Source organism: Erpetoichthys calabaricus, chromosome 3 (assembly GCF_900747795.2).
Source record: "Erpetoichthys calabaricus chromosome 3, fErpCal1.3, whole genome shotgun sequence".
NCBI lineage: Eukaryota > Metazoa > Chordata > Cladistia > Polypteriformes > Polypteridae > Erpetoichthys > Erpetoichthys calabaricus.
This window is the reverse complement of record NC_041396.2, coordinates 184,187,376-184,208,475: the sequence shown is the minus strand read 5'-3', so window position 1 is coordinate 184,208,475 and position 21,100 is coordinate 184,187,376. Positions and strand designations below refer to the sequence as shown.

At 38.2% G+C, this 21,100-nt stretch overlaps 1 protein-coding gene across 3 annotated transcripts in view; it reads right to left on the bottom strand.

Annotated features, from left to right (window-relative positions):
- Nucleotides 1–21,100, bottom strand: part of fynb (FYN proto-oncogene, Src family tyrosine kinase b) — a 250,779-nt gene that overhangs the window by 182,263 nt on the left and 47,416 nt on the right. Inside the window, exon 2 of one of the 3 annotated variants that reach the window (XM_028797588.2) lies at nt 8,016–8,095. The exons of the other annotated variants lie outside the window; for them this stretch is intronic. The gene's annotated coding sequence lies outside the window, so the exon portion shown is untranslated. The remainder of the gene's footprint in view (nt 1–8,015; nt 8,096–21,100) is intronic. 3 annotated transcript variants of the gene reach the window in all.

Genomic DNA, 21,100 nt, shown 5'->3' with positions numbered 1-21,100 from the left:
TTGATGTTGCTTCTAACTTAAAAAAAATTCTGCTGCACCATTGTCATGCCATCAGAGCCATATCTGACAGGTTTTGCAGGAGGTTCTTTAATACTTGGATATGCTAGCTTCATTCACATATGCCCTCTACCCATTTTGTACCTCTACAAATGACACCCCATTATCTTAAAAAAAAAAAAAAAAAAATCATCAGCATAGAATGTCCCTGTGACAATGGACATATTCTGAATGTAGTAATTTACTTTTGAAGCACTTTTCACTACAAAATAAATTAGACTAAAGCACTACTATTAAATAATACTTGCCCACCAATCTTCCTTCAAGTATTATTTAACCAGTTTAGAAATACAGGTATTGATTTTTTTAACTAAATTTACAATGGAAATTGCAAGAGGTGATTATTCTTTGAAATTAATAATGCACTGGACAGCCCCACTTACCAATAATATGTCTCTCCCTCAATAGACTGACAGAAATTTAAACGTTTTATATTCAAAGGTATCTGGAATGGACGGAAGCTGCATGTGAGCACTTTCTTATTTGCTTTAAGGATGCCACTGCTCTTTCATGAAAGACAAATAAGGTATCAGTGGTTTACCGGTCCTTTCCTAACCTCACTTAACCCCTCAGCTTCTCCCTCTTGATTTTTAACCGAATTCCTCTTGGCTTTTCCTTCCCAGATATCCTATATTCATTAAACAAGCCCCTAGGACAGAGATACACTGTAGATATAAGTTCTAATTTTGGTCTTTTCTATTCAGAATTGGCATCTGCTAACATAATAACTATGTACAAGAATGACATGGCCAGTCCTGTTTTTGAATTATCATCATCTCTTCCTTGCATATCACTCCTGCATTTACTCTAGCTTTCCTGGCACGTATACACTTACTAAATTCCCAATTACATAATCTTTGTCTTAATAAAGGCCCTGTATCTGCTGTCTACTACCTACTCCACATAAACCCCCCATCACATTGATCCATCCTAATTTTGTATTCTTTTGCAAATCAGGAATAAGTTATATAACAATATTCCTTAACATATCCTCTACAAGTAGACCTGGGCAAAAATATCGATTTTCTAATTAATCATTATTATAATGCACCGCTTATGGTTTCTACAGAAAAAGCGGTGCATCAGTGACAAACTAAATAAAAGCAAAGTCGTATTTAAGTTGTACAACTCAGAAGTTTTGTATTGTTGTAACACAACAAATTTGGGAAATCATTTATCCTGATATTACCCAGAAACATAATCTCAGTCAACAATCTAACAAGTACAGCCTAGACAACCTACACTGGAGACAGCATTTAGCTCCAAGCTTCTATTTAATTTGCCTTGTGCCCCAAAAGTAACAGAATCTATAGTAGTTTTTAAATCGGTAAAGATTTAAGATCCTACACCGTTGCTGAAAACAAGGTCTTTTGACAAATTAACTGCGGTAATGCCATGACAACCAGAAAGCAAATGTGTGAAGTTACGGTACCTAGGCTTTATGAAGACATACAAGAAGAAGATTTATGAAGAGAAGCATCACCACATCTCTCAGGTCAGCGGAAAGAGTAGCCCTAACTTGCAACAGCTGAACATCCAGTGCAACTCTTACATGACAAATCATGTCCCTACATTATAAACAACTGGACACCCATGATGGACGTGTTGCAAACCAGAGTGCTGCATGCCAGTCATACCAGGAGCAACCTTGTTGCCTATATGCAGAGCAGCCAAGATGGCTGGCGGCTGTTCCAAAAATCCTTCTAGGATTTCCAATAAGCTGTTCCATCACAAGTTTGTGTGTTGGCAAGTCCAATAAATGTTGCTTCTCTTTAAGCAGGTGGCTGGCTAGCTGTACTGCTCTGGTGGAAAAAAGTTTGCAACGCACCTCATCCAGCCAAGCATGCATGTAATTGTTGATATTTTCAGAGCAGCCTGCAGTACGTTTATGTTCTATTTTTCAAAAGCTGTTGTCAACAAGCATCAGCTCTAGATCCTCATTTTAAAGCGCTGCCTTTTAGTCAGAGGAGGAACTGTGAGGAGACATTTGAGACCGATAAATGTGACTGAAGATATGTGTAACTTGTAGAATTATAGAAAGATACGTCTTCCCGCTGTATCTTTAATTTCAACTAATTCAAATTTTTTAATGTCCAATAAGGGAATAAATTTGGATAACAGTTTAGTTGAAGGGTTTCTACTACATGGAGATTCACAATACACAAATAGGTTACTGAATAACATTTATTATTTAAGAAGCAATATTTGATTATGTTATAATTAGGGGTAGGCGGTATGACCAAAATTCTATATCACGGTATTTTTCTAAATTATCCCGGTTTCATGGTATTCAACGGTATTTTTTTCCCCATGCATGAGTGGATGTTAACCACATTTTCCACTGCAATTACTGGCTAAGAATAACCTATTCCACTGTCAAGAGTATTGTACATTGTACAAAAAAAAACATTTTAATGTGCACACAAATATTAATTCAGGTTTGCATTGCCCCATAAAGTGATAGTTTTCAAGGGGGTGGCACTAATGGAGAAGGTATCACATTGCATGACAGATGCAGGCAAAATATAGAACCTTTTTAGTGAACAAATTTTGCAAAAACTTAAACTATAATTTTGACAACATATTTTCAACCATACAAAGAGGCATTTAGACTTAGTAAAATATCCAGAAGTGCTTGTCAAAAGTTGTATTGCACTGAATATGTCTTAGAAAAGGAATAAATAGTAAATATTTTTTGTAAACCAACTACACTTTCTGTTAATGTTAACAATCTCTGTCCACTGACACGTTAAAGTGACTTTTTAAACAACTTTATCATCATTAAACTGCATAATATTTAAACTAATAAATAATAACAATAAAATAAATAATAGTATTATTACTGATAGTTGCACTATTACTTCAAGACTTCAAGCCCAGGTGCATTACACAGTATTCACCAAATTAAAATAAAATAAAACAAGTGCAACTTGGTGATGACATCTTTACCAACTGAACCATCATTTAGGCAAACTGCATTAATATGGACCTTGCTTCAAGCTAAGCTATATGCATAAATAATAAACCTGCAACTTGCATTTATAATGCTATTTGTGGTATAGCCCTACGGAATCGTATCAGGGCCACGGTGAAGAAAAAAACAATACGGACACAGGGAAGAAAAAAACAAACTATATGTCGAGAATTATGTCAACATTTCCACTTTACTCTCGTCGTTTATGTTGAGATTAAAGTCGACATTTCCATTTTATTCTCATAGTTTACTTCATAATTAAAGTAGAATGTCGTAAACTAAACTTCTTCCTAAAATCAATGTTTAATTTACTAGATTTTGTCAAACCCCGTCATAAATTAATGCAGCACATTAAATGCTTTGTGTTGCGTTAATCACTACGCTTCTTAAACTGACTTCCTCCGCACTAAGAGGAGACAGTGATCACCATACAGAATTCATTCACTTCATGATATTCCTGCTTTCTGAAAATTTAGAATGCTAAGATAAATACTTGATATCATTTTCATGATGAAATGCATTAAAGCAGGTATTAAACATGCACGATAGTGAGGCGGTAGTGCTGCTCCCTCGCAGTAAGGGGTCCCCAGGTGTATGTTCAGTGTAGAGAACTTTATGGCAGGTGTGACGAGGCTCCGAACAACTGGATGTATGAATGGGTATCGCACAGGTTTAACTTAAATATTGTGTAAATGTTGGGTTTGTGATCTGGTGGTCGGAGACACGAACACAGAATTCAATGCATGTTCTTCTGAGCTGGCTTTCTTTATTGCACGCGTGCTGTCCATATCTGACGTACCAAAACCCCAGTTCCTATCCTTCCTTTTTCTTTCTCCACATAACCAATCACCACACGATAAACGTCTTTGTGAAATTAAAACTAGTTATAAACTTAGCCCACGGAGTGTTCAGAACTTTAAAAATATCTTCGTTACACATGTTTAATTATGCCATCCATTCAGGGTTGCGCCCATCCCTAAACGAGTCACCAGTACATCGCAGGGTGAATACGAGCAAAACATACACTAGCAGGGTCAATACAGCATAACAAAACCCCACATCCTATATGACTTTGAAAGGAAACTGAAGCACGCCGAGTAAACCCACCAGAAAAACATGCAAATGCAAGGCAGGGTACATCCGAGACACCCTTGCTGTGAGGCAGCAGTGCAACCTCCATGCCGCCGTGCCCCCACATGATTAATGCATGCTTTAATGCATTTCACCATGAAAATTATATCAAGTATTTATCTTAGAATTCTAAATGTTCAGAGAGCAGGAATATCATGAAGTGAATGTATTCTGTGTGGCGATCGCTGCCGGCGCCTCCTCTTAGTGCAAGAGGAAGTCAGTTTAAGAAGCTCGGGGAACACTTAACACAAAGCATTTAATGTGCTATATAACTTATGACGGGGTTTGAGAAAATCTAGTAAATTAAATATTCATTTTATGATGAAGTTTAGTTTACGATGTTCTACTTTAATGACAAATTTCGAGAATAAAGTCAACATGCCGACTTTATTCTCGTCATAAGCGTCAAGATTAAAGTGGAAATGTCGAGAATAAAGTCAACATGTCATCACACTATTATACAGTACCCAGGTAAATTACACTGTATTGAAAACAAATAAAACAAGTACAACTTGGCTTGCAGTATTATCCAGTAGTATAGAAACAGTATTTACACATTTGAACATAATGGTCCACATCTGACCTTTTAAATCCAAAGTATCTCCAGGAAACTTACGTGATTCCTTTTTTTCGACAAAAGTTCTTCTGTATCATTATGTTCAACTTTACCGTCAGCATCAGTTTCGGAATGTTCTCTGTCCATTTTCACCGCGCAATACCTACACTACCACTACCTATTTAGTGGAGTAGCAGTGAAAAAGAGCCCTTGTGCAACAAATCTGTGTTTAACGGTGTAGCAGTGAAAAAGATCCCCGTTTGAATAGTTTCCCGTTGCGCAACGTTCCGAATGTCGTTTAGGCAATTTAAACCGGTGTTGCGGTATAAGAAAAATCCATATCATAAAAAAAATAAACGGTTTTCGGTATGAACCGGTATACCGCCCAGCACTAGTTATAATACTATTACTCGAAAGATAGATGTTTTATATATTTTTGTTCCGCATCTTGCGAGAAGGGTGTCTCTGCAGAACACTGACCCGAGTGGGCGGATTTCAAGTACTGGAAGTGTATTACAGTGGGTGGATGCAAAGCGTTGTTCTGATTGGCTAAAACAAACACTGGGTGGATTTCAAGCAGAGTAGGCGGGTTCCATTGGAGTTTCTGATTGGCTAAAATGACCACTGGGCGGATTTCAAGTTAAGTATCTGATTGGCTGTGTGACGGGACTTCTTATCATACCGGAAAAAGAATCTTAGTCTGGATACGTGCAGCACAGCGTGCAGAAACAATGGCATAGATTAAAAAGTATAAAAATGTTTAAGTATAACTATGAACAAGATAGAAAAAACTAATTACACACATGAATCTATACACTCAATGGCCACTTAATTAGGTGCACCTTGCTAGTAGCGGGTTGGACCCCCTTTTACTGTATACAATGACACTGCAAGTCCCCATCTCAGTTGAATTAAACATTGAAATCACACAGCACAAGACTTGGCATGAAAAACAACGTATAAACCACAACCAAGGCAGGTAAAAGTTAGTAAAATTGACAATCATGTAAAAGATAAAAATATAAAGTGCTTAAAAGTGTAAGTTGTAATGAGTGCCAGATTACAGCAGCCAGTACATGTATTATGAACAAGATTTATGAGTATGGATATTAAAGACGTTCAAAGTTATTATTGAACGACTGGAATTCTTTTTGAAATAAGCTTTTCGGCAGTCTGTTAGTGCATATTTTGATTTACGTTACGTTTTCCTGAGGACAGAGGTCCGAAGTGTTGATGACCGGGATGAGACGTGTCCTTGATGTTCTTTGCTCTGCTATGGTACCGGGTGTTGGCAATGTCCTCGAGTGAGGGAGCCATTTGTTTTAAAAGCTGGTATTAGGTTTGTGGAATATCTACAGATGAATAATCGCATAAAAAGGTAAAGTGCATGAGCATTGCACAGAGACAGAATATTATATAGGAGCTAAATACACATTAATTTGAATATTGTAGCAGAATATAAATATATATTGGACAAAATAAATATTGGTGTTGTACAGTCATGTTACTGTGCTAAGGGGATGGGGAGGTAGACACAGTGACGAGAATAAATGTAATGTGCAGCGTATCTGACTTTGACATCCAGAAGAATGGTAGGTTGATTTATAAAAAGCGTGCTCAGCAGGAGATCGCAAGTGGATGTGTGTGGTTATAAATTGGAACGGTACCGCTTAATGCAGAGCAAAGCAGGTACATTACACATACCAGCTCATCGCATTTTAAATTTTGAAAGTTAGTGGCGGAACCAAGCCGTTACAGTTGTATTTTGCAGGTTGCGTTTCAGTTTCCCTGTTTTTTGTCACCGAGAAAAAGGTTTAACGATGATTGGATGCTTGAAACCAGCCCATACAGCTTGGGGAACGCCCATTACGTTCTCTGATTGGATGCTTGAAACCCGCTCATACTGCTTGGGGAACGCCCATGTTGTTCTGCAGAGACTAGTACTTGCATCTTGCAGATACTGTTGTTAACCATTCATTACTAATCAAGTATTGCTTCATAAATGTTATTCCATGCTTATGTATATGTTACGTAAGTCACAAATGCAGATACCCTTCAAATAAAGAGTTGCTGAAATTTGTTACATTATATTCATGTTCCCTATTCATGGTTAAGTAATCAAAAAAAAAGCACTTCAAAATGCATCAGTGCGTGCTGATATTGAATCGAATATGGACATTGTGAATCAAAATACCCAGCCCTATCTACAAGCTTCAATTATCAATTGATCTACTTACATTTCATCTAAAGGTTACATTTTGCACAGAATATGGCCATTGCCTCTAATCATCTTTTTAATTTATGCTCAATTTCCCTGGCATGTGCCTATTTTTAAAACTTGCAATAATGTCTTCTCTCACTGGCTATCACTGTTAGTTCTCTCTTTTTAACCTAACCATTATGTTTTTCTTGTACATGTGTTTTGCTTTGATTATGACTATCTTCGCTTTCCAAAGTAAGGCCCTGCTTTTCAAATTGTCTACGAAAATGAACTGTATGTATAAAAGTAGCCCATTAATCCACCAAAACTGTTGAAAGATGAAACAAAAACAGGAATGGTCTCCCTTACACTTTCTTGTATACTTAGATATGGGGATGGATATTTGAGGGGTAAGATTTGTACGTTAAAGAACTGTCAACAATAAAATCAAATCAAATTAATAATATAATCGAACAATTATTATAAAAGTAAAGTTGAATAAATTGGACTCCACAACTGCATGAATAAAAGGTAAAGTACCACTTCCAGTTAACGGAAATAGCCCTAAAGTTGATAGAAATTTACGTTTTGTACCTACTGTAATACTTTTATGAAAAATTTGGTTGACCTAAGTGAAAGCGTACTCAAGTTATCGTGTTTACATTCACTCACACACTCACACACAGACAGACTTCCAAAAATGGTATTTTTGGACTCAGGGAGGTCTAAAATGTCAAGATTCATCAAAATCTCGACAAAATACAACTCAAACCAGCAACAGCTTCCTAATTTTTTTTATCACCTCCCCCCCCGCAAATGAGTAAGAGGGTTAGGACCTACAGCTATGTAAGCCATAGTGAGCAGCTGTTACTATGCTTTTTAAGCTCTTAATGTACAAGTTCTTAATGTAAACTTCTCATTGAACAATTTTGCTGATTTATACATTTTAAAATTGTGTAATGTGCTGCAAAGTAAATAATAAACTGAACACAATTTAGAAATGCAATGCAATTCATTATCAGGCAAGTATTATTCATGTAGATAGAGTGAGAGTTAGAGGACAAACATACAGCTTCATTAGGGCACTCTACTCATACCTTGTGTTGTGTAGCAAAGCTTCTCCTTTAAGTATGCAATACAAACAGCTGAAAATCTCAGAGAGCAAAGCTTCAAGTCTCTGTTAAGAAGGGAAACATAAAAGAATAAACAGTGTCTTGGTGCATGTACAGTAGCATACCACATCAAATTTTCAGAGAAATGCAAATTTACTGCAGCATATCCCAGTGTTTGGATAAAGTGACAGATTGTGTTTATTCTTCATTTTTAAAAAGATGCTAAAAAAAAAAAAAAAAAAAAAAATCACACTAATTCATTTTAAGTGTCAAGTTATTTTATCAATTATTCCAGGAGCACATATACATAAACAAATATATTTTATACTATAATATACAAGTTTGGTGAGCACTCTTTTGTTTAACCCAAGATAAAATATTTGCATGCTGTAAACTGATCAAACCATTTATCACATTTGGAAAACCACAACACCCTTCATCTTCCACTGCTGACTAGTATATCAGAATCCTCACCAGAGCAAACGATTTTTAATTTGACAGAAACTATAAAATCAACATGGAAAAAACTCCTATTTGGATCTGCACTTCAGCAGAAAAAAAAACATGTAATAGCTATGCTGCCGTTAAACCATTCTATTGAGAAACCGTTACAATGGACTCCCATTCATCCTTAACCTTGTTATTAAACATTTTTAATCAAGTTCAGCATTATGGGGTTAACCAAACAAATACTTAGTGAACACACAATCCATTCTAAACTTCATATGAAAAATAATTAGAAATCTAATTTGTTTAGCCTTACTACGCCATTGACACAAAAAGAGGCTCCCCTGCCTACAACTCTGTACTGAAAATATGGAGACTATATATTTGCCCAAAAATTAAACAACTTTCTTTATAATTTTGAAATGGTTGGATACAAGATTCTATTTTAAATGAAAGATCAAATTAAACAGTCATCAATTCCTAATGCGTTTTTTTTGTTCTTCAAGTAAATTTACTTTTGACAAAAAATGATATCTTACATTTTAAATCATTGTCACCCACATTTTAGTGATATTTGATGACATAACTTTTTAGGACACTGTGGCTTATTCAAGTTCTCCCTATACTTCCCAGTTCTAATCAACATTTACAGTGCCTAACATCATTTTCCTGGTTTGCTTAAAGATGGCTTGTTTATGCACTGCTTATAGAGAACGGTTTTGACATACATATACACATACTCACAGATAACTCAAAAAGTCCCATGTACTCTAATCCATTGTGTATGGTCTGCTGGAAATGAGTAATACCTTTAAATATTAAAAGGAGTGCCATGAAATTGCCTTAATGTAATAAGAACAACGTATAGCAAAAAAAAAAAAAAAACTAACTAACCTGAAGGGGTGAGTACTTATAGTATGTGATCAATCATTTTGCGTTTTATATTTGTAAAGAGTTTTTTTTAATATTGATCACAATAAAAAAACATCCCAACTGTAATTCAATCTTGTTAAACAAGGAGTAGAATACTTTTTATAGGCACTATAAAACTAGCCAACCAAAGAACATCCATGAATTTATTTCTCAGTATTATGTGCAGTACAATGCAGGAGTATTGCAACCATATAAAACTGCAAGATTACGAAGAACATCCATCCACCTTATTCCAATCTGTAGGTTTACTGAAAGGCATATATATGCCACAGAAGAAAGACTAACTTAGTTATTTGTCAAAATAGTTTTAAATTCACAATCAAAATATGCAGTTTGATTAAATATTCAGTCTTCACAAATTCACGGAGGGATCTTTTTGCTTTGCTGAAACCCAATATGTAAATCAAGAACCACCAACTAAAATACTAAATTTTCGAAGTGATTTATACTGCATACAAAGATATTTTGAATATTTACCAAACTTGAACACATACATCTTATATATAAACTAGGCTACATTGTCTTGCAATGCAACCGAGTATTGTCACATGGAAGTAATGGAATACCATTGTCAACAACAATATAAACAGTTCCAGGTAAAAAATCCTATGTAACATTTTGGAGAAAGTGGGAAATGACAACACTCTTGATCAAGAAGGGAAATGAAGTTAAGCAAGCCAAATAATTGAATATATAATTAATGTGAGCCGTAATTATAACAATCACATTAAACTTCAAAACTGATTAAAATGATGTATTGATTCTATTTTAGCTTTCTTTCTGGAGGGCCAATGTTGTGTATTTCCACTAAAGACCTTTTTTTGTTTCGTTGTCAGTTTATATCGTCTACCTGTTGTCAATACTAAGGATTAGAAACCAACATGCAGTAAACACATAGCTGTGATTCATAGCCTGGGTACAGAACACTCTTAAAGGGTGTACTCACTAGGTACATTTTTTCTGTACTGTGTCGGAGCACGATTGTCACTACTCCCCAACTGTCCTGCACTCACACTGCAGTTCCCCCAGGTGGAATTGAAGAGTCGCATAGTTTGGGGGAGGAACGATCTCCTCAGTCTGTCAGTGGAGCAGGACATTGACAGCAGTCTGTCGCAGTCTGACACTGTTTAGTGGATTCTCCATAATTGATAGGAGCCTGTTTAGCGCCCGTCGCTCTGCCACAGATGTCAAACTATCCAGCTCCATGCCAACAATAGAGCCTGCCTTCCTCACCAGTTTGTCCAGGCGTGAGGCGTCCTTCTTCTTAATGCTGCCTCCCCAGCACACCACCGCGTAGAAGAGGGCGCTCGCCACAACCGTCTGATAGAACATCTGTAGCATCTTATTGCAGATGTTGAAGGACGCCAGCCTACTAAGGAAGTATAACCGGCTCTATCCTTTCTTACACAGAGCATCAGCATTGGCAGTCCAGTCTAATTTATCATCCAGCTGCACTCCCAGGTATTTATAGGTCTGCACCATCTGCACACAGTCACCTCTGATGATCACGGTGTCCATGAGAGGTCTGGGCCTCCTAAAATCCACCACCAGCTCCATGGTTTTGCTGGTGTTCAGGTGTAGGTGGTTTGAGTCGCACTTTCGCACTTTCCCTTTTGTCATCACCATGCGACTTTGTGTAAAGCCAAAACAAGATCAGAACACAGAGTGACAGCATGCATGCCAAAATGATTTTCCTTGTTTTTTTGTTTTTTTTGTTTTCTTTTGAGTCACGTAGGTCAGGATAACACTGTACCCTCTTTAGCCAATGAACCTGCTGCAAGACTGGAGTTATATGGTGAATAGATGTGGTTCGAGTAATGATGCGTGCTGCAGAATTCTGGACTAGCTGAAGCTTTTGGAAAGATTTATTAGAGACACCAAAGAGGAGTGAATTGCAATAGTCGAGACGAGAAGCAACAAGACTGAACAAGAATGGCAGTGGTATGGGGAGTGAGGGAGGGGCGGATGCGATTAATATTACGTAGGTGGAAGTAAGCAAACCGGGTGATATTATTGTGAGATTGGAAAGATACGAGTACTGTCGAGGATGACACCCAGACTCTTGACCTGAGGTGAAGGGGAAACAACTGAGTTATCAATAACAAGAGAGAGATTATTGGCTTTTGATAATGATGATTCTGAGCCAATGAGGAGAACCTCAGTTTTGTCACTGTTTAATTTAAGAAAATTTAAAAAAACACAGGATTTAATTTCAGCAATGCAGTCGACAAGCGAAGATGGTGGAAAGGAAGAGGTGGGTTTACTAGCAAGGTAGAGCTGGGTGTCATAAGCATAAGTGAAAATTAATGTTATATTTACGAAAAATATTGCTAAGGGAAAGAAGGTAAATAATAAAAAGAAGAGGCCCCAGGGCCAGGGCTGAAGTAACCTGAAGTAACAGCGGTGGGTTGGGATGTAAAGGTTTTAAGCTGAATGAACTGAGTGTGGCCTGAAAGGTAGAATCTAAACCAATCAAGTGGAGTATGGGTAATCCCAATCAAAGATAATCTATTAAGGAGAGTGGTATGACAAATAGTATCAAAGGCCACACTCAGATCAAGGAGGATGAGAATAGTAAATTAGACTAGAGTCAGCAGCCATAAGGAGGTCATTGGTAATTTTAACAAATGCTGTTTCTGTACTGTGAAGGGGGGCGAAAACCAGACTGGAACTTTTCATATAGATTATTATGAGATAAGTGGGAGTGAAGTTGGATAGCTACTACTTTTTTCAAGAATTTTAGAAATAAAGGGCAAATTAGAAATAGGGCGAAAATTATTGAAGTTAGTAGGCTCAGCACCAGGTTTTTTCAGTTTTGAGGTTATTGCAGCAGTTTTAGAAGATGAGGGAATAATACCAGTAGTAGGAGAAGAGTGAATTATGGCAGAAATGAGAGGGACCAAAGAGGGGAGGGCAGGCTTTAACCAGAACTGTAGGGAGAGGGTCCAGCTGACAAGTGAATGACTTAGAAATATCAGATCTCATCTGCAAATCTGAGAAAGTGGGAAGCTGGAAAGAAGAAAGAGTGAGGAGGCGAGTGTAGTTCAAAGGAAGTACAGACAGAAAAGAGTCTGGAGGTTGTGTAATATTATTAGATAGTGAAAACAAAGACTTGGTGTTACCTGTATAACAAGTAATTAACTGAGTGTAATAGTTAGATTTGGTTTAGGCTATACAATCCTTGTAATAGAGTACATGATTTTTTTGCATATCTTTGTGGACAAAGAGTCCAGATTTTTTATATAACCTTTCAAGTTGCCTGCCTTTAGCTTACAATGGGTAGGAACATCAAGTGTGCTGTTGGTATCCAAAACTCTCAAGACAAAATAAAAAGTCCCTAGTGAGAGGAATATTGATATTGTCCAGGTGTATATTAAAATCTCCCAGCAGAATTATATTTGAAGTAATTGCAGATAAATGGGTAAGAAAGGCAGCAAGATCGTTCAAAAAATCATTATTTGATTTAGGAGGGCAGTAGATAGTTGCAGTGATGGAATGATGGTAGGAATAGGCCCAGACAATTGACACACAGTTGATTCAAAAGAGCTAACAGCAGGAGCAGGCAATGGCAGGACTTCCAACTTTTCGCGACATCTCCACCACGGCCAGAGGTACGGGGTTGACAAGTGTAAACAAATCCTGGGGTTGGGGGGTGTGGGGGTTTGGATTCATTAAGTTGTGAGAGGTCTTAAGGTTGCTGCCAAATCTCGGTTAAACAGAGAAAGTCAAACTTACGGTCAATAAGGAGATCCTGAATGAGATGTCCCTTGCCCATGACTGAGCGGATGTTCAGTAGACCAAAGCTGACATTGTTGCTGTCGCATTTGACAGTGGTGTTAGTCGACCGAGCAAAGCTGGCTAACACGCTGTGGTCAGCATTCCTATCTGTGTTACGTGGAGGGTGCCGAGAGTTGGACCAGAAACAGTTAATTCCTTTTGAGGCATCTACTCGGAATCACCGGTGGGACCCACGATGGATGCATCTCCGACGAGGGAGAAATATGACATCCGGGTTGTAATGCAGCACAGACAGCAGAGGCACCGACTGGAGGAAACACAGTCGAAGAAGCTCAGCAGCTGAGTACTGGAGGAGGCCCATCGCAGGCTGTATAGCGAGTGACAGAAGACACCAAATAAACATTAACCAGGTGAATATCCTACCAGTCCACATTGTAGGCAAGGCCACAGACAGCTCAGGCATCCAGAGAACAAACCAGGTAAGTTTTGAAACGAAACGGGGGTTAGGCTAAACCCAATACAGTATATACACAGCGTACACAGCCACACAGAGATATCAGCAAAAACTGCAAAAATACCAACAAAATCACCAGTCATAGCAAAATCAATAGCCTAGTTATCGGTAAGTAGCGGTGACCAGTCCCGCCAGCGTTCACTCAAATCGGAAGTCAAACTGATTCAAATGGGATTTGTACAGTTGTACAGATATAGCTGTACAGTTAAAAAAACTACTATAGTTTGGCTTTTTTGTTATTTTGATTTTTTCTCTCCATCACAGTGGGGCTGTGGGAAGAGGTGGTGATTGGCATTTATCAAAAAATATTATTTATGTTACTGTCAATGTGTAAAATTAGGTATTGTGTAGAATGCCTAGGAAATCTAAAGAATGCCAAATATGGGACATCAAAATATGAAATTATTAAAATCTCACAAATTTCCTAGGCATTCTATGCAATGCCAAAAGGCAAACTGGCAAAGTATAAAATACTTTTCCGCTAGTGACCAATGTTTAATTATTTTGATAGGTGTGCTGTATAATTATGTAATTTTGCAAAATATTTATGACAAAATTAAATTTGCACAATATCTATGTCCAATCAGTAGTTTATATTAGTTTATTAGCTGAGTGCACTGGAAATAAAATACAATGCCCAATTTCATACAAAATAGTGTGCAGCTGGGTCTTGTTTAAGCTATATATTTTGCATTTTTTTCATTTTCATATACATCTTTTTAATAAAGGTCTTTTCATGACTCACTTTTCATAGAGTAAATAGTATTTGTCCTTCTGTATTATGCCTAGGTATTATATACTGTACAATGCCTAGGGAAAATATATAGCATATTAAAGTAACACAGACATTTCATTGTTTGCCTAAAAACAACACACATTCTGTAGATTTCCTAGGCATTCTATACAGGAGCTGCATTTCACACATTGCCACTGACATATATATTTATTTATATGAGACATCTCTAGAATGCTATCATCAGATTGCTGTACAGCACATAATCATCATTAATATACTTTTATTTATGTTTGTTAGAATGACTCGACGGGACAAAGTGATTTTAGCCTTGTAACCCACAGATGTTGTTTTCCTCCAGCATCCTCACTAGCTGGAGTTTTGTTTCTACCTGACCATCTGACCACAGTATTTCTTTATTGAGCTGGACATGAACCTTCTCATTTATTTAGTCTTACAAAACCTTTTTTACAATAATTATTTTCAAAACTCCTTTCTTTTTTCTAATACTCATTACTACTGTAAAGCACTTAAAGCTACTTTCATGTATATAAAATGTGCTACATAAATAAATGTTGTACTTGGGATCACTCTGTGAAGATGTGGGTTCGCTCCATGATTCTATCGTCCTCCTGGGAGCCCTGAACCTGACACCGTCAGTAATGTCACTGATGAGCTAGGCAGTGAGGCACAACAATGAAGCAAGGGGATGGTGCAAAAGTGGCCAATGCTTTTATTAAAAACAACAACAAAACAAGTGTTCAAAATAAAGTGCAGTCTCTCTCAAAAATCTTCAATAAATAAATCCATAAAAACGAGTGATGAGTGGAGGTTAAAAAAACAATAGAAAAAAAAACCAATCCTTTAAAATAACAAGGTTAAAACAATGGCATGAAGCAGTCTCTAAAAATCCAAAACCCGGTGCCTTCTTTCTACCTGGCGGCTCCTCTGCTTCTCCCACTGGGATTTGCAACAGGGGAGTTGCCTTACCTGCAGGTGCAGCTGCCTTCCACTCTGGTCCGGCAGCCCTCCGATCCCTGGCTACGTCAGGCTCCATCCGGACCGAGACTTGGGTTCTTTCCCCAGTTGCAAAGGCGCTCTCGCTGGGGCTAAAACAGCCCAAAGCCTCCACGACTGCCGCTGCCTTTCGACAGCCAGTCATCTTCAATACCGGTCTCTCCAGCTCCGTGATCACTCAGCTGGAGCAACCGCTTTCTTCAGCCCCATCGAGTGTCAGCCAAACACTCCTATGCAGGGGCTCACCTCCCAGCTGCCTGCCTTTGCTCCATCGAGCCTGTTCTCTCTCACTCGCTCGTTCGCTCTCTCTCTTGCACCGGCTATCCTCTCCCTGCTTCCTGCCGCCTTCTTCCCTGCAACCTCTGTCTTTTTCTTTTCTTTTTTTTTTCCTCCCTCTACTAGCCACCTCGCACTTCTATATATCATGGGGACGTGGATCAGCTGTGGCAATCAGCAGCTCCCGAAAACAATTATGGATGTGGATTACTCCTCATCTGTGCACTTAACACTATTCCGAAAATCATTGTAATTGCCTGTTTGGCACCTCAAAGGCACTGTATAATAGATATATAAAAAAACAACTAAGGGGATAGATCTATAGATAGATAGATAGGAAGGAAAGGCACTATATGATAGGCAGACATGGAAGCTGTTATATAATAATAAAATAACTTATTACTATATAGATAGACAGGGAGTTCAGGCAGGCAGAGCGGCGAAGGTTAAAAAGAAAAAAAAAAAAAAAAACAAAACAGATTTTCTCCCCAGCAGGGAATCGAACTCAGGTCTCTGAGGCACGGCAAGTCTGCTGCACGCTGAGTCAGCAAATCTTAGCGTTACGCCACAGAAGCTGTCATATCATTCTTGAACCTTTTGTGAAACTGTTTATTTGATCTTTGGACTTCAGGCTTTACACATTTTATAGTTGATGCCTACATTTTGTAACATTTTTTACTAAAATATGAAAGTTTCTGTTTTAACAATGTGTTTACACAGATTACTGTAGAAACGGAACACATATGAAATGTGTGTGTTCCAAATAACAATCTATTATTTCCACTCTAAAACTCCACTTCACTCCCAGATAATCAAGGCATGAGCTGGGAGAAGTTCATGCACGTTCTAAGTCGGTGGGGGGATGGAATAGCCAGCTGCTGGCAATTTGTGTTTATCAGCACATTTAGATGACAAAAGACGCTGGCGGAGAGGTGCGAATGGATTTAAGAAGCGATTTAAGGTGGGCCGGATCTACGAGTTTTTTCTTAGATTCTGGTAATTCTAGTGTTAAGTGAGAACCGACCGCATCACAAATTCCCCAGGAACTGCTCGGCCACACACACACCACGCCCTCCTCGCTAAGCCGTGAGTGCAGTGATTATTTTAAAAGTGGCCTTTTTGACGTGAGCTGTGGACCCGCTACATCACACACTGTAGTTAGAGAAAAAAAACTCTTTTCCAAGTGTTGTGATGTGAGATTTTACATGTAACTTGATGAATATTTTGTATGTCTTTATTTGTAATTTAGGCATAGCAATGTAATTTAGTGTTTACATTACATTATCAGTAATACATTATTTTATGTGTAACTTAACTTCTGCTTGTCTTTTTACTACATCTAATTGCCTGAGGTTATAGATATAGAATGGAAGGTGGGGATAAGTTATATACAATAATCTATACATATTAATAAAAGGCAAAGCCCTCACTGACTGACTGACTGACTGACTGACTGACTGACTGACTGACTGACTGACTGACTGACTGACTGACTGACTGACTCATCACTAATTCTCCAACTTCCTGTGTAGGTGGAAGGCTAAAATTTGGCAGGCTGATTCCTTACAGCTTACTTACAAAAGTTAGGCAGGTTTCATTTTGAAATTCAACGCGTAATGGTCATAACTGGAACCTCTTTTTTGACAATATACTGTAATGGATGGCAGCTCGATGGCCGTGGGAGGTGGAGTTGAGTGTCACGTCATCACGCCTCCCACGTAATCACGTGAAAAGACTGTGAACGCAGTAGGGAGAAATGAAGGAAGAGCCGCAAACAGTGAAGAACAAAAAATTCATTAAACAATTGAGAAGGGAGCGAAACAATAAGAAGCGAGCGAGTGAAGCATACAAGCATCTTCATAAGGGAAACAAAGCACATACAAGGCGAAAGTCTTGCAACATTCAAAGATGATGGTTTGGGATAAGTACACCATGGAACATAAAAGAGCTTATGAAGCCTTGAACCGAAAAAAGCAAGATCTCAGAGATCGTAAAAAAAAAAAAATAGGAGGTACAGTGATCCCTTGCTATATCGTGCTTCGCCTTTCGCGGCTTCACTCCATCGCGGATTTTATATGTAAGCATATTTAAATATATATCGCGTATTTTTCGCTGCTTCGCGGGTTTCTGCGGACAATGGGTCTTTTAATTTCTGGTACATGCTTCCTCAGTTGGTTTGCCCAGTTGATTTCATACAAGGGACGCTATTGGCAGATGGCTGAGAAGCTACCCAGCTTACTTTTCTCTCTCTCTCTCTCTCGCGCTGACTTTTTCTGATCCTGACGTAGGGGGAATTGAGCAAGGGGGCTGTTCGCACACCTAGACGATACAGTCGCTCGTCTAAAAATGCTGAAAGATTATCTTCACGTTGGCTACCTTCTGTGCAGCTGCTTCGTGAAGCGACATGCTGCCCAGTGCTTCGCATACTTAAAAGCACGAAGGGCATGTATTGATTTTTTTATCTGTCTCTCTCTCTCTGTCTGCTCCTGACAGAGGGGGTGTGAGCTGCCACCTTCAACAGCTTTGTGCCGCGGTGCTTCGCATACTTAAAAAGCCAAACAGCCCTATTGATTTGTTTGCTCCTTTGAAGAGGAAGATATGTTTGCATTCTTTTAATTGTGAGACAGAACTGTCATCTCTGTCTTATCATGGAGCACAGTTTAAACTTTTGAAAAAGAGACAAATGTTTGTTTGTAGTGTTTGAATAACGTTCCTGTCTCTCTACAACCTCCTGTGTTTCTGCGCAAATCTGTGACCCCAAGCATGACAATATAAAAATAACCATATAAATATATGGTTTCTACTTCGCGGATTTTCTTATTTCGCGGGTGGCTCTGGAACGCAACCCCCACGATGGAGGAGGGATTACTGTAATGTCGTTTTACTCGCTGTAGATTTTAGTCAAACATTACCAGTGTGCACCAAAAAATGTATACATTTAAGCATGTAATGGGCAAACAAAAAATGAGGTATACCCGAAGGCACTGCAGGAGTTGATTCTACAATAAAATAAAATAAAGATAAAAAGAGTAATACAATCATCACCCATGAAGTGGATAGTAGACGTGATGTACTATATGTGTACCAGATTTCAAGTCAATAGGTGAAACGGTTTGCGAGCTACAGGTGATTTAAAATCCTGGACAGACAAACAAATAGCCACGGTAGCAAATTACAGAAGAAGATTTTACTGTTTAATAATTTATATGAAATGTGCTTCTTATATATTACTTCATATTCTCATATGATAATGATGTTAATGTTGTTTATATTGATTTCTATGTTATTGAAACTGCATGTATGTGTTTATATGTATGTATATATATATATATATATATATATATATGTATAATATATATATATATATATATATATATATATGTATATATATATATATATATATATATATGTATATTTATATATATGTATATATATGTATATATATATATATGTATATATATATATATATATATATATATTATATATATATATATATATATATACATATACACACTAGCAAAATACCCGCGCTTCGCAGCGGAGAAGTAGTGTGTTAAAGAGGTTATGAAAAAGTAAAGGAAACATTTTAAAAATAACGTAAACATGATTGTCAATGTAATTGTGTTGTCATTGTTATGAGTGTTGCTGTCCTTTACTTTTTCATAACCTCTTTAACACACTACTTCTCCGCTGCGAAGCGCAGGTATTTTGCTAGTACCTTATAAACAGTGGTAAGTCTGCGAGATTAGGCATTCTAAGGCTAAATATTAATAATTCAACAGGGGAAAGTAGAGCAATATATATTACTCTACCAAGACAAAACAATTGGCGTAGTCGGGCAAGATTTTGGGGTAACCATGTTTTGCACCCTGTTTGCAAATACTGTTGATGTATATGTGTGTTTATGTATGTGAATTTTAGGGCATCCAGTGTACAAATGCGGTGGAAGTAAACATTGTTTGGTTGCTGAATGGAATACAGTAATCCCTCCTCCATCGCGGGGGTTGCGTTCCAGAGCCACCCGCGAAATAGGAAAATCCGCGAAGTAGAAACCATATGTTTATATGGTTATTTTTAGAATGTCATGCTTGGGTCACAGATTTGCGCAGAAACACAGGGGGTTGTAGAGAAACAGGAACGTTATTCAAACACTGCAAACAAACATTTGTCTCTTTTTCAAAAGTTTAAACTGTGCTCCATGACAAGACAGAGATGACAGTTCTGTCTCACAATTAAAAGAATGCAAACATATCTTCCTTTTCAAAGGAGTGCGCGTCAGGAGAGAGAGAACAAAGCAAGCAGTCAAAAAAAAAATCAATAGGGCTTTTTGGCTTTTAAGTATGCGAAGCACCGCTAGTACAAAGCCGTTGAAGGCGGCAGCTCACACCCCCTCTGTCAGGAGCAGGAAGAGAGAGAGAGCCACAGAAAAACAAAGTCAAAAATCAATACGTGCCCTTTGAGCTTTTAAGTATGCGAAGCACCGTGCAGCATGTCCTTCAGGAAGCAGCTGCACACAGCCCCCCTGCTCACACCCCCCTATGTCAGCGCAAGAGAGAGAGAGAAAGTAAGTTGGGTAGCTTCTCAGCCATCTGCCAATAGCGTCCCTTGTATGAAATCAACTGGGAAAACCAACTGAGAAAGCATGTACCAGAAATTAAAAGACCCATTGTCCGCAGAAACCCGCGAAGCAGTGAAAAATCCGCGATATATATTTAAATATGCTTACATATAAAATCCGCGATGGAGTGAAGCCGCGAAAGGCGAAGCGCGATATAGCGAGGGATCACTGTATAACCAACAAAGTGTAGCGACTTCATGTGTGTCACAAGGACACCCGCATGTTTGTTAGTGCTGGTCGTAGTGAGTCCCTAATTAAAGTGCTAGGGAGTGGAGAGAAATGCATGCGTCATTCATATGGCATTTAAGTGGTTAAAGTGCTAGGGAGTGATGAGACATGCATTCGTCATTCATACGGTACTTACATCTTTGTATGTGTATGTGTATGTTTGCTTACAGGGGCAAAAGTAGGCCAACCCATAACGAAGGTGGCAAATTGTATTAGAGTAAAATTGTAGACTCAGAAATACCAAAATTTATATTAAAGTCAGCCATCTTTCAGTGGAGTGACAGAAGCAAACAGGCTAAAGCTAGGAAATCCAAACTTGTAGTGCAGGTAGAGAAAGCAGAAGCCGAGCTGAGCATGCCACAAAATGGAAGGGAGCTGGAAGGATTAAAAGCAGGAAAACCAGAGATCAGGTATGAAGAAGACAGCTGCTGTTATAAGAGGTTTACTATCTTGCATTATTGGTAAACTATATTACTAAACGACAGTTGTATATATGCACGGACGCAGGACGACGGATGCATCGAAGCGCACTGCGACTCAGAGCCCCAGAGTCAAACCCAGCGGCT